This window comes from Cucurbita pepo, chromosome 16 (genome assembly GCF_057944985.1).
Source record: "Cucurbita pepo subsp. pepo isolate OVF chromosome 16, ASM5794498v1, whole genome shotgun sequence".
Lineage (NCBI taxonomy): Eukaryota > Viridiplantae > Streptophyta > Magnoliopsida > Cucurbitales > Cucurbitaceae > Cucurbita > Cucurbita pepo.
Window position 1 is genome coordinate 4,437,607 of NC_141813.1, and position 9,623 is coordinate 4,447,229.

General features: G+C 54.5%; 17 non-coding genes across 17 annotated transcripts; all 17 read right to left on the reverse strand.

Annotated features, from left to right (window-relative positions):
* Window positions 1-42: 42 nt before the first annotated feature.
* On the reverse strand, window positions 43-161 carry LOC147788526 (5S ribosomal RNA). Its single transcript, XR_015412856.1, has one exon. It is a non-coding gene; the product is annotated as a 5S ribosomal RNA (ribosomal RNA).
* Window positions 162-376: 215 nt separating this feature from the next.
* Window positions 377-495, reverse strand: LOC147788527 (5S ribosomal RNA). The gene has a single exon (XR_015412857.1). It is a non-coding gene; the product is annotated as a 5S ribosomal RNA (ribosomal RNA).
* A 215-nt stretch (window positions 496-710) lies between these two features.
* Window positions 711-829, reverse strand: LOC147788528 (5S ribosomal RNA). The gene has a single exon (XR_015412964.1). It is a non-coding gene; the product is annotated as a 5S ribosomal RNA (ribosomal RNA).
* A 215-nt stretch (window positions 830-1,044) lies between these two features.
* On the reverse strand, window positions 1,045-1,163 carry LOC147788529 (5S ribosomal RNA). Its single transcript, XR_015412965.1, has one exon. It is a non-coding gene; the product is annotated as a 5S ribosomal RNA (ribosomal RNA).
* A 215-nt stretch (window positions 1,164-1,378) lies between these two features.
* LOC147788530 (5S ribosomal RNA) lies at window positions 1,379-1,497 on the reverse strand. The gene has a single exon (XR_015412859.1). It is a non-coding gene; the product is annotated as a 5S ribosomal RNA (ribosomal RNA).
* A 215-nt stretch (window positions 1,498-1,712) lies between these two features.
* Window positions 1,713-1,831, reverse strand: LOC147788531 (5S ribosomal RNA). The gene has a single exon (XR_015412860.1). It is a non-coding gene; the product is annotated as a 5S ribosomal RNA (ribosomal RNA).
* Window positions 1,832-2,046: 215 nt separating this feature from the next.
* On the reverse strand, window positions 2,047-2,165 carry LOC147788532 (5S ribosomal RNA). The gene has a single exon (XR_015412861.1). It is a non-coding gene; the product is annotated as a 5S ribosomal RNA (ribosomal RNA).
* Window positions 2,166-2,380: 215 nt separating this feature from the next.
* LOC147788533 (5S ribosomal RNA) lies at window positions 2,381-2,499 on the reverse strand. Its single transcript, XR_015412862.1, has one exon. It is a non-coding gene; the product is annotated as a 5S ribosomal RNA (ribosomal RNA).
* Window positions 2,500-2,714: 215 nt separating this feature from the next.
* On the reverse strand, window positions 2,715-2,833 carry LOC147788534 (5S ribosomal RNA). The gene has a single exon (XR_015412864.1). It is a non-coding gene; the product is annotated as a 5S ribosomal RNA (ribosomal RNA).
* Window positions 2,834-3,048: 215 nt separating this feature from the next.
* LOC147788535 (5S ribosomal RNA) lies at window positions 3,049-3,167 on the reverse strand. The gene has a single exon (XR_015412865.1). It is a non-coding gene; the product is annotated as a 5S ribosomal RNA (ribosomal RNA).
* A 215-nt stretch (window positions 3,168-3,382) lies between these two features.
* LOC147788536 (5S ribosomal RNA) lies at window positions 3,383-3,501 on the reverse strand. The gene has a single exon (XR_015412866.1). It is a non-coding gene; the product is annotated as a 5S ribosomal RNA (ribosomal RNA).
* A 215-nt stretch (window positions 3,502-3,716) lies between these two features.
* On the reverse strand, window positions 3,717-3,835 carry LOC147788537 (5S ribosomal RNA). Its single transcript, XR_015412867.1, has one exon. It is a non-coding gene; the product is annotated as a 5S ribosomal RNA (ribosomal RNA).
* A 215-nt stretch (window positions 3,836-4,050) lies between these two features.
* LOC147788538 (5S ribosomal RNA) lies at window positions 4,051-4,169 on the reverse strand. The gene has a single exon (XR_015412868.1). It is a non-coding gene; the product is annotated as a 5S ribosomal RNA (ribosomal RNA).
* A 215-nt stretch (window positions 4,170-4,384) lies between these two features.
* LOC147788539 (5S ribosomal RNA) lies at window positions 4,385-4,503 on the reverse strand. Its single transcript, XR_015412870.1, has one exon. It is a non-coding gene; the product is annotated as a 5S ribosomal RNA (ribosomal RNA).
* A 215-nt stretch (window positions 4,504-4,718) lies between these two features.
* Window positions 4,719-4,837, reverse strand: LOC147788540 (5S ribosomal RNA). The gene has a single exon (XR_015412871.1). It is a non-coding gene; the product is annotated as a 5S ribosomal RNA (ribosomal RNA).
* Window positions 4,838-5,052: 215 nt separating this feature from the next.
* LOC147788541 (5S ribosomal RNA) lies at window positions 5,053-5,171 on the reverse strand. Its single transcript, XR_015412872.1, has one exon. It is a non-coding gene; the product is annotated as a 5S ribosomal RNA (ribosomal RNA).
* A 215-nt stretch (window positions 5,172-5,386) lies between these two features.
* LOC147788542 (5S ribosomal RNA) lies at window positions 5,387-5,505 on the reverse strand. The gene has a single exon (XR_015412873.1). It is a non-coding gene; the product is annotated as a 5S ribosomal RNA (ribosomal RNA).
* Between the last annotated feature and the right edge of the window lie 4,118 nt (window positions 5,506-9,623).

Here is a 9,623-nt window from a genome sequence, read left to right on the forward strand (position 1 = left end):
GGAAGAAAAGAACGGGGAGAAATTGAAATAAAAAATAAAAAAGGGGTGCAACACGAGGACTTCCCAAGTGGTCACCCAACTTAGTACTACTCTCGCCCAAGCACGCTTAACTGCGGAGTTCTGATGGGATCCGGTGCATTAGTGCTGGTATGATCGCACCCGACATGCAATGCGCACAAATTGCATTTAACGCATGCGGGGCGGCATGATCGAGGCGACGGTGGGTGCACGCACGTGCTCGGAACGGTCGGCGGGGCCCGCGCGGACACGTCGGGGAGAAGAAACGCGATGGGCGTGAGCGTGCGAGCGGGGGAGGTTGCCATTTGTAAAGAAAGGAAGAAAAGAACGGGGAGAAATTGAAATAAAAAATAAAAAAGGGGTGCAACACGAGGACTTCCCAAGTGGTCACCCAACTTAGTACTACTCTCGCCCAAGCACGCTTAACTGCGGAGTTCTGATGGGATCCGGTGCATTAGTGCTGGTATGATCGCACCCGACATGCAATGCGCACAAATTGCATTTAACGCATGCGGGGCGGCATGATCGAGGCGACGGTGGGTGCACGCACGTGCTCGGAACGGTCGGCGGGGCCCGCGCGGACACGTCGGGGAGAAGAAACGCGATGGGCGTGAGCGTGCGAGCGGTGGAGGTTGCCATTTGTAAAGAAAGGAAGAAAAGAACGGGGAGAAATTGAAATAAAAAATAAAAAAGGGGTGCAACACGAGGACTTCCCAAGTGGTCACCCAACTTAGTACTACTCTCGCCCAAGCACGCTTAGCTGCGGAGTTCTGATGGGATCCGGTGCATTAGTGCTGGTATGATCGCACCCGACATGCAATGCGCACAAATTGCATTTAACGCATGCGGGGCGGCATGATCGAGGCGACGGTGGGTGCACGCACGTGCTCGGAACGGTCGGCGGGGCCCGCGCGGACACGTCGGGGAGAAGAAACGCGATGGGCGTGAGCGTGCGAGCGGGGGAGGTTGCCATTTGTAAAGAAAGGAAGAAAAGAACGGGGAGAAATTGAAATAAAAAATAAAAAAGGGGTGCAACACGAGGACTTCCCAAGTGGTCACCCAACTTAGTACTACTCTCGCCCAAGCACGCTTAGCTGCGGAGTTCTGATGGGATCCGGTGCATTAGTGCTGGTATGATCGCACCCGACATGCAATGCGCACAAATTGCATTTAACGCATGCGGGGCGGCATGATCGAGGCGACGGTGGGTGCACGCACGTGCTCGGAACGGTCGGCGGGGCCCGCGCGGACACGTCGGGGAGAAGAAACGCGATGGGCGTGAGCGTGCGAGCGGGGGAGGTTGCCATTTGTAAAGAAAGGAAGAAAAGAACGGGGAGAAATTGAAATAAAAAATAAAAAAGGGGTGCAACACGAGGACTTCCCAAGTGGTCACCCAACTTAGTACTACTCTCGCCCAAGCACGCTTAACTGCGGAGTTCTGATGGGATCCGGTGCATTAGTGCTGGTATGATCGCACCCGACATGCAATGCGCACAAATTGCATTTAACGCATGCGGGGCGGCATGATCGAGGCGACGGTGGGTGCACGCACGTGCTCGGAACGGTCGGCGGGGCCCGCGCGGACACGTCGGGGAGAAGAAACGCGATGGGCGTGAGCGTGCGAGCGGGGGAGGTTGCCATTTGTAAAGAAAGGAAGAAAAGAACGGGGAGAAATTGAAATAAAAAATAAAAAAGGGGTGCAACACGAGGACTTCCCAAGTGGTCACCCAACTTAGTACTACTCTCGCCCAAGCACGCTTAACTGCGGAGTTCTGATGGGATCCGGTGCATTAGTGCTGGTATGATCGCACCCGACATGCAATGCGCACAAATTGCATTTAACGCATGCGGGGCGGCATGATCGAGGCGACGGTGGGTGCACGCACGTGCTCGGAACGGTCGGCGGGGCCCGCGCGGACACGTCGGGGAGAAGAAACGCGATGGGCGTGAGCGTGCGAGCGGGGGAGGTTGCCATTTGTAAAGAAAGGAAGAAAAGAACGGGGAGAAATTGAAATAAAAAATAAAAAAGGGGTGCAACACGAGGACTTCCCAAGTGGTCACCCAACTTAGTACTACTCTCGCCCAAGCACGCTTAACTGCGGAGTTCTGATGGGATCCGGTGCATTAGTGCTGGTATGATCGCACCCGACATGCAATGCGCACAAATTGCATTTAACGCATGCGGGGCGGCATGATCGAGGCGACGGTGGGTGCACGCACGTGCTCGGAACGGTCGGCGGGGCCCGCGCGGACACGTCGGGGAGAAGAAACGCGATGGGCGTGAGCGTGCGAGCGGGGGAGGTTGCCATTTGTAAAGAAAGGAAGAAAAGAACGGGGAGAAATTGAAATAAAAAATAAAAAAGGGGTGCAACACGAGGACTTCCCAAGTGGTCACCCAACTTAGTACTACTCTCGCCCAAGCACGCTTAACTGCGGAGTTCTGATGGGATCCGGTGCATTAGTGCTGGTATGATCGCACCCGACATGCAATGCGCACAAATTGCATTTAACGCATGCGGGGCGGCATGATCGAGGCGACGGTGGGTGCACGCACGTGCTCGGAACGGTCGGCGGGGCCCGCGCGGACACGTCGGGGAGAAGAAACGCGATGGGCGTGAGCGTGCGAGCGGGGGAGGTTGCCATTTGTAAAGAAAGGAAGAAAAGAACGGGGAGAAATTGAAATAAAAAATAAAAAAGGGGTGCAACACGAGGACTTCCCAAGTGGTCACCCAACTTAGTACTACTCTCGCCCAAGCACGCTTAACTGCGGAGTTCTGATGGGATCCGGTGCATTAGTGCTGGTATGATCGCACCCGACATGCAATGCGCACAAATTGCATTTAACGCATGCGGGGCGGCATGATCGAGGCGACGGTGGGTGCACGCACGTGCTCGGAACGGTCGGCGGGGCCCGCGCGGACACGTCGGGGAGAAGAAACGCGATGGGCGTGAGCGTGCGAGCGGGGGAGGTTGCCATTTGTAAAGAAAGGAAGAAAAGAACGGGGAGAAATTGAAATAAAAAATAAAAAAGGGGTGCAACACGAGGACTTCCCAAGTGGTCACCCAACTTAGTACTACTCTCGCCCAAGCACGCTTAACTGCGGAGTTCTGATGGGATCCGGTGCATTAGTGCTGGTATGATCGCACCCGACATGCAATGCGCACAAATTGCATTTAACGCATGCGGGGCGGCATGATCGAGGCGACGGTGGGTGCACGCACGTGCTCGGAACGGTCGGCGGGGCCCGCGCGGACACGTCGGGGAGAAGAAACGCGATGGGCGTGAGCGTGCGAGCGGGGGAGGTTGCCATTTGTAAAGAAAGGAAGAAAAGAACGGGGAGAAATTGAAATAAAAAATAAAAAAGGGGTGCAACACGAGGACTTCCCAAGTGGTCACCCAACTTAGTACTACTCTCGCCCAAGCACGCTTAACTGCGGAGTTCTGATGGGATCCGGTGCATTAGTGCTGGTATGATCGCACCCGACATGCAATGCGCACAAATTGCATTTAACGCATGCGGGGCGGCATGATCGAGGCGACGGTGGGTGCACGCACGTGCTCGGAACGGTCGGCGGGGCCCGCGCGGACACGTCGGGGAGAAGAAACGCGATGGGCGTGAGCGTGCGAGCGGGGGAGGTTGCCATTTGTAAAGAAAGGAAGAAAAGAACGGGGAGAAATTGAAATAAAAAATAAAAAAGGGGTGCAACACGAGGACTTCCCAAGTGGTCACCCAACTTAGTACTACTCTCGCCCAAGCACGCTTAACTGCGGAGTTCTGATGGGATCCGGTGCATTAGTGCTGGTATGATCGCACCCGACATGCAATGCGCACAAATTGCATTTAACGCATGCGGGGCGGCATGATCGAGGCGACGGTGGGTGCACGCACGTGCTCGGAACGGTCGGCGGGGCCCGCGCGGACACGTCGGGGAGAAGAAACGCGATGGGCGTGAGCGTGCGAGCGGGGGAGGTTGCCATTTGTAAAGAAAGGAAGAAAAGAACGGGGAGAAATTGAAATAAAAAATAAAAAAGGGGTGCAACACGAGGACTTCCCAAGTGGTCACCCAACTTAGTACTACTCTCGCCCAAGCACGCTTAACTGCGGAGTTCTGATGGGATCCGGTGCATTAGTGCTGGTATGATCGCACCCGACATGCAATGCGCACAAATTGCATTTAACGCATGCGGGGCGGCATGATCGAGGCGACGGTGGGTGCACGCACGTGCTCGGAACGGTCGGCGGGGCCCGCGCGGACACGTCGGGGAGAAGAAACGCGATGGGCGTGAGCGTGCGAGCGGGGGAGGTTGCCATTTGTAAAGAAAGGAAGAAAAGAACGGGGAGAAATTGAAATAAAAAATAAAAAAGGGGTGCAACACGAGGACTTCCCAAGTGGTCACCCAACTTAGTACTACTCTCGCCCAAGCACGCTTAACTGCGGAGTTCTGATGGGATCCGGTGCATTAGTGCTGGTATGATCGCACCCGACATGCAATGCGCACAAATTGCATTTAACGCATGCGGGGCGGCATGATCGAGGCGACGGTGGGTGCACGCACGTGCTCGGAACGGTCGGCGGGGCCCGCGCGGACACGTCGGGGAGAAGAAACGCGATGGGCGTGAGCGTGCGAGCGGGGGAGGTTGCCATTTGTAAAGAAAGGAAGAAAAGAACGGGGAGAAATTGAAATAAAAAATAAAAAAGGGGTGCAACACGAGGACTTCCCAAGTGGTCACCCAACTTAGTACTACTCTCGCCCAAGCACGCTTAACTGCGGAGTTCTGATGGGATCCGGTGCATTAGTGCTGGTATGATCGCACCCAACATGCAATGCGCACAAATTGCATTTAACGCATGCGGGGCGGCATGATCGAGGCGACGGTGGGTGCACGCACGTGCTCGGAACGGTCGGCGGGGCCCGCGCGGACACGTCGGGGAGAAGAAACGCGATGGGCGTGAGCGTGCGAGCGGGGGAGGTTGCCATTTGTAAAGAAAGGAAGAAAAGAACGGGGAGAAATTGAAATAAAAAATAAAAAAGGGGTGCAACACGAGGACTTCCCAAGTGGTCACCCAACTTAGTACTACTCTCGCCCAAGCACGCTTAACTGCGGAGTTCTGATGGGATCCGGTGCATTAGTGCTGGTATGATCGCACCCGACATGCAATGCGCACAAATTGCATTTAACGCATGCGGGGCGGCATGATCGAGGCGACGGTGGGTGCACGCACGTGCTCGGAACGGTCGGCGGGGCCCGCGCGGACACGTCGGGGAGAAGAAACGCGATGGGCGTGAGCGTGCGAGCGGGGGAGGTTGCCATTTGTAAAGAAAGGAAGAAAAGAACGGGGAGAAATTGAAATAAAAAATAAAAAAGGGGTGCAACACGAGGACTTCCCAAGTGGTCACCCAACTTAGTACTACTCTCGCCCAAGCACGCTTAACTGCGGAGTTCTGATGGGATCCGGTGCATTAGTGCTGGTATGATCGCACCCGACATGCAATGCGCACAAATTGCATTTAACGCATGCGGGGCGGCATGATCGAGGCGACGGTGGGTGCACGCACGTGCTCGGTGTCACGGTCCAACATTCTTGACCGTGCGGCGTCGTGACCGATACACGCTCACGACCAGCCTTAAGGGGGACTAAGCCCCATATATATTTTTCACCTCGGCTTTGTGGCTTCGTCGGACCTTAGGCGAGGTTTGCCTTCGCCAATCGAACATCGCTTGTGCGGAATCCAAGCTTGTTCAACCACACACGCCGCCTGCGCGTGTATGTTCAATCGTCTGCGACACATCCGACTTGCCTCTACGCTAGGCCAACTCATTCGGCTCGACCTTGCCTCTACTCGGGCCAAGGTCTCTCAATACAACGTCGCATCTCATCTTGCCATCTCGATCCCCATCGACGGGGTCCATATGTCTTGACGCCATCCCGAGTCTCGGGATGTCGTCGTCCATCATAACTCGTTCAGTCGTGCCATCGAGAATGGGCCCGCGTGTCGTTCATCTCATCGGGGCTTCCCGAACATCCATCCATCCGGGTTCTATCGAGGCATGGGCCCTCCCGTGCCCATGCCGAGTCATTTACGGATACCGTACCGGATAGCGGGTGCATGTAGCAACCTCCAACACGCGGGCTAGGGCGCAATACCGGCACACCCGTGCCGTCCGGTACTGTCCTTCAAAAACCCATTTCAAAGGAAGTCGCCCGAGACACTCGTCTCGGCACGCTCGCCCACACTGTGACACACGTATGTGCCACAGGGTAGCTCACTTAGGCCACAGGGCCCAGGGGTGGTGGAGAGCTAACACCATGGTACCCCCTATAGTACATTTTGAGCCATTTTCATTCTACCAGGAGTAGACATGATTTTCGTGAGGTGTCATACGGTGTCGTGCATTGTCCGTCCAATGTCCGATCGACACCAAACTTGGCGAGCATTCATATTTCATATGGACGGACTTAACTCCCGAACCGCATGACCAAATTCCTTCCGGAACCTCGACTTTTGAGGTTAAGGCCCGGGGCCCTACCCGGCCCTTCAACAAGCCTATCTTGTCCTTCATGTCTATGCTGATGTCTCTGTTATGCTTGTGTCTCAACATGTCTTCAATACCCACTTTGCGTGGTGGTGTGTTGGATGATGCATCGTCCTCCTCGATCGCATCATGGCATTCTTCTACGTTGGCCCGCATATGGCCGGATGGGCGTCTCTTGAGGGACGCCCCTTTGCTTGTCATGGCGTGAGGGTCACAACCTACTCTCTTCATAGTAAGGTTGTGACATTCTCCCCCACTTAACTTAGTCATCGTCCTCGATGACTTACTCGGGTCACAATCATATTGCAGATTGTGACATTCTCCCCTACTTAATCTAGTCATCGTCCTCGATGACTTTCTCGGGCGCGTTCGCCCCACCTATTACAAAATTCTCCCCCACTCAATCTCGGCATCGTCCCGATGACGATCCGACTCTTTGTCTGTTGGCGACTTGACTCGCTGGATTTGGTTGTGCTTCAGAAAAATCTTCTATCGTTGAGCACCTGACGATCTTTTGTCATAATGCTCTCCCTGCTGACGTCTTATGCCAACTTGGGACAAGTTCGAGTGGATGCTTCTGACTTCTCTTTCGTCAGGTGGCACCACGTTCTGACTCTTGACTTGGTCAGTTGTTGGGTGAACTTGTCCTCACTTAGGCTTGTTCCTTTATCTACGGCTATCCCCATTCGGACCTATTTCTGTTGTTCGCCCATCTTGGACTCGGCCACCGAGACTCGCAACGTAGACGTGACTCTTCAGCGTTTGCCATAGTTGTGGGTGAGGCTGACTCTCTTTGCAGACACTCACCAGACAAGTATGGACTTCGGAGGCACTCTTGCCCTATTTTGGCCAACCTGGCCCCAGTGTGTGTATCCTCTTCGGATCACATAAACTAGTGCACCCCTCGGGGTGGGGCTCGCAAGCCCAGTCGCGACACTCTTTGATCGCGACCACTTCTCCTGTGAACTAGTGCACCCCTCAGGGTGGGGCTCGCAAGCCCAACCGCAACACTCTTTGGTCGCGACCACTTCTCCTGTGAATTGATTCACCCCCTTGGGGTGGGGCTCGCAAGCCCGGACGCAACGCTCTTTGGTTGCGACCACTTCTCCTATTGAGCAAAGTCAACTCTTTGACAGTCTCTTCAGTTGTTGGCGCTAACTTTCGGCCAACTCTTTGTATTTTGTCACATCGTGTGACTACTGTTGTGTGTGAACTTCCAGCTTGTTGCTCACTTCTCGAGCGGATACTGGTCTTGACATCTGTTGGTGGAGTCATCCACCCTAGGCACAAGGTGGTGACTCAAGGAATACACGTGTGCTCGTATGTCCGAGCACCTTTACGGGATGAGAGACTTATTGATGTTGCTCTCCCCCGCTCTAACTCGGCTGCCTCACTGCAGCAAGGTCGTCCCCCCATAAGGACTTACATTGTATACGGCTTTTGCACTTGGCCGATGCTTGTCTTTTCTTGACTCTCGGCTTCTCTGCTTGCAACCACTGACACTATTCCTCTAATGTGAATGGTTCTTTGGAACGCACCATCATGGTGCTTTCTATTTCGCTGCCCTGTCTCACTTCGGAACTGCAAGCTCTTGTCAGGTGAGCTTGGTCTTGCTTGACGGGTAGATCTACCCATATTGAGGTGTCGACACACGACACCAATGAATTTCAGGTAGTCTTGGCTTCAACCCCCAACTGATTATAATTCTGACCGGCAACTGTCCTGCCCATTTCGGCACTCTTGACACACTTGCAAGGTCTTCGATCAACTCTTGGGTTCATTTCTCTTGACTGTCTTGCCCGACTAGACGCACAAAGTGTGGCTCTGATACCAATTGTCACGGTCCAACATTCTTGACCGTGCGGCGTCGTGACCGATACACGCTCACGACCAGCCTTAAGGGGGACTAAGCCCCATATATATTTTTCACCTCGGCTTTGTGGCTTCGTCGGACCTTAGGCGAGGTTTGCCTTCGCCAATCGAACATCGCTTGTGCGGAATCCAAGCTTGTTCAACCACACACGCCGCCTGCGCGTGTATGTTCAATCGTCTGCGACACATCCGACTTGCCTCTACGCTAGGCCAACTCATTCGGCTCGACCTTGCCTCTACTCGGGCCAAGGTCTCTCAATACAACGTCGCATCTCATCTTGCCATCTCGATCCCCATCGACGGGGTCCATATGTCTTGACGCCATCCCGAGTCTCGGGATGTCGTCGTCCATCATAACTCGTTCAGTCGTGCCATCGAGAATGGGCCCGCGTGTCGTTCATCTCATCGGGGCTTCCCGAACATCCATCCATCCGGGTTCTATCGAGGCATGGGCCCTCCCGTGCCCATGCCGAGTCATTTACGGATACCGTACCGGATAGCGGGTGCATGTAGCAACCTCCAACACGCGGGCTAGGGCGCAATACCGGCACACCCGTGCCGTCCGGTACTGTCCTTCAAAAACCCATTTCAAAGGAAGTCGCCCGAGACACTCGTCTCGGCACGCTCGCCCACACTGTGACACACGTATGTGCCACAGGGTAGCTCACTTAGGCCACAGGGCCCAGGGGTGGTGGAGAGCTAACACCATGGTACCCCCTATAGTACATTTTGAGCCATTTTCATTCTACCAGGAGTAGACATGATTTTCGTGAGGTGTCATACGGTGTCGTGCATTGTCCGTCCAATGTCCGATCGACACCAAACTTGGCGAGCATTCATATTTCATATGGACGGACTTAACTCCCGAACCGCATGACCAAATTCCTTCCGGAACCTCGACTTTTGAGGTTAAGGCCCGGGGCCCTACCCGGCCCTTCAACAAGCCTATCTTGTCCTTCATGTCTATGCTGATGTCTCTGTTATGCTTGTGTCTCAACATGTCTTCAATACCCACTTTGCGTGGTGGTGTGTTGGATGATGCATCGTCCTCCTCGATCGCATCATGGCATTCTTCTACGTTGGCCCGCATATGGCCGGATGGGCGTCTCTTGAGGGACGCCCCTTTGCTTGTCATGGCGTGAGGGTCACAACCTACTCTCTTCATAGTAAGGTTGTGACACTCGGAACGGTCGG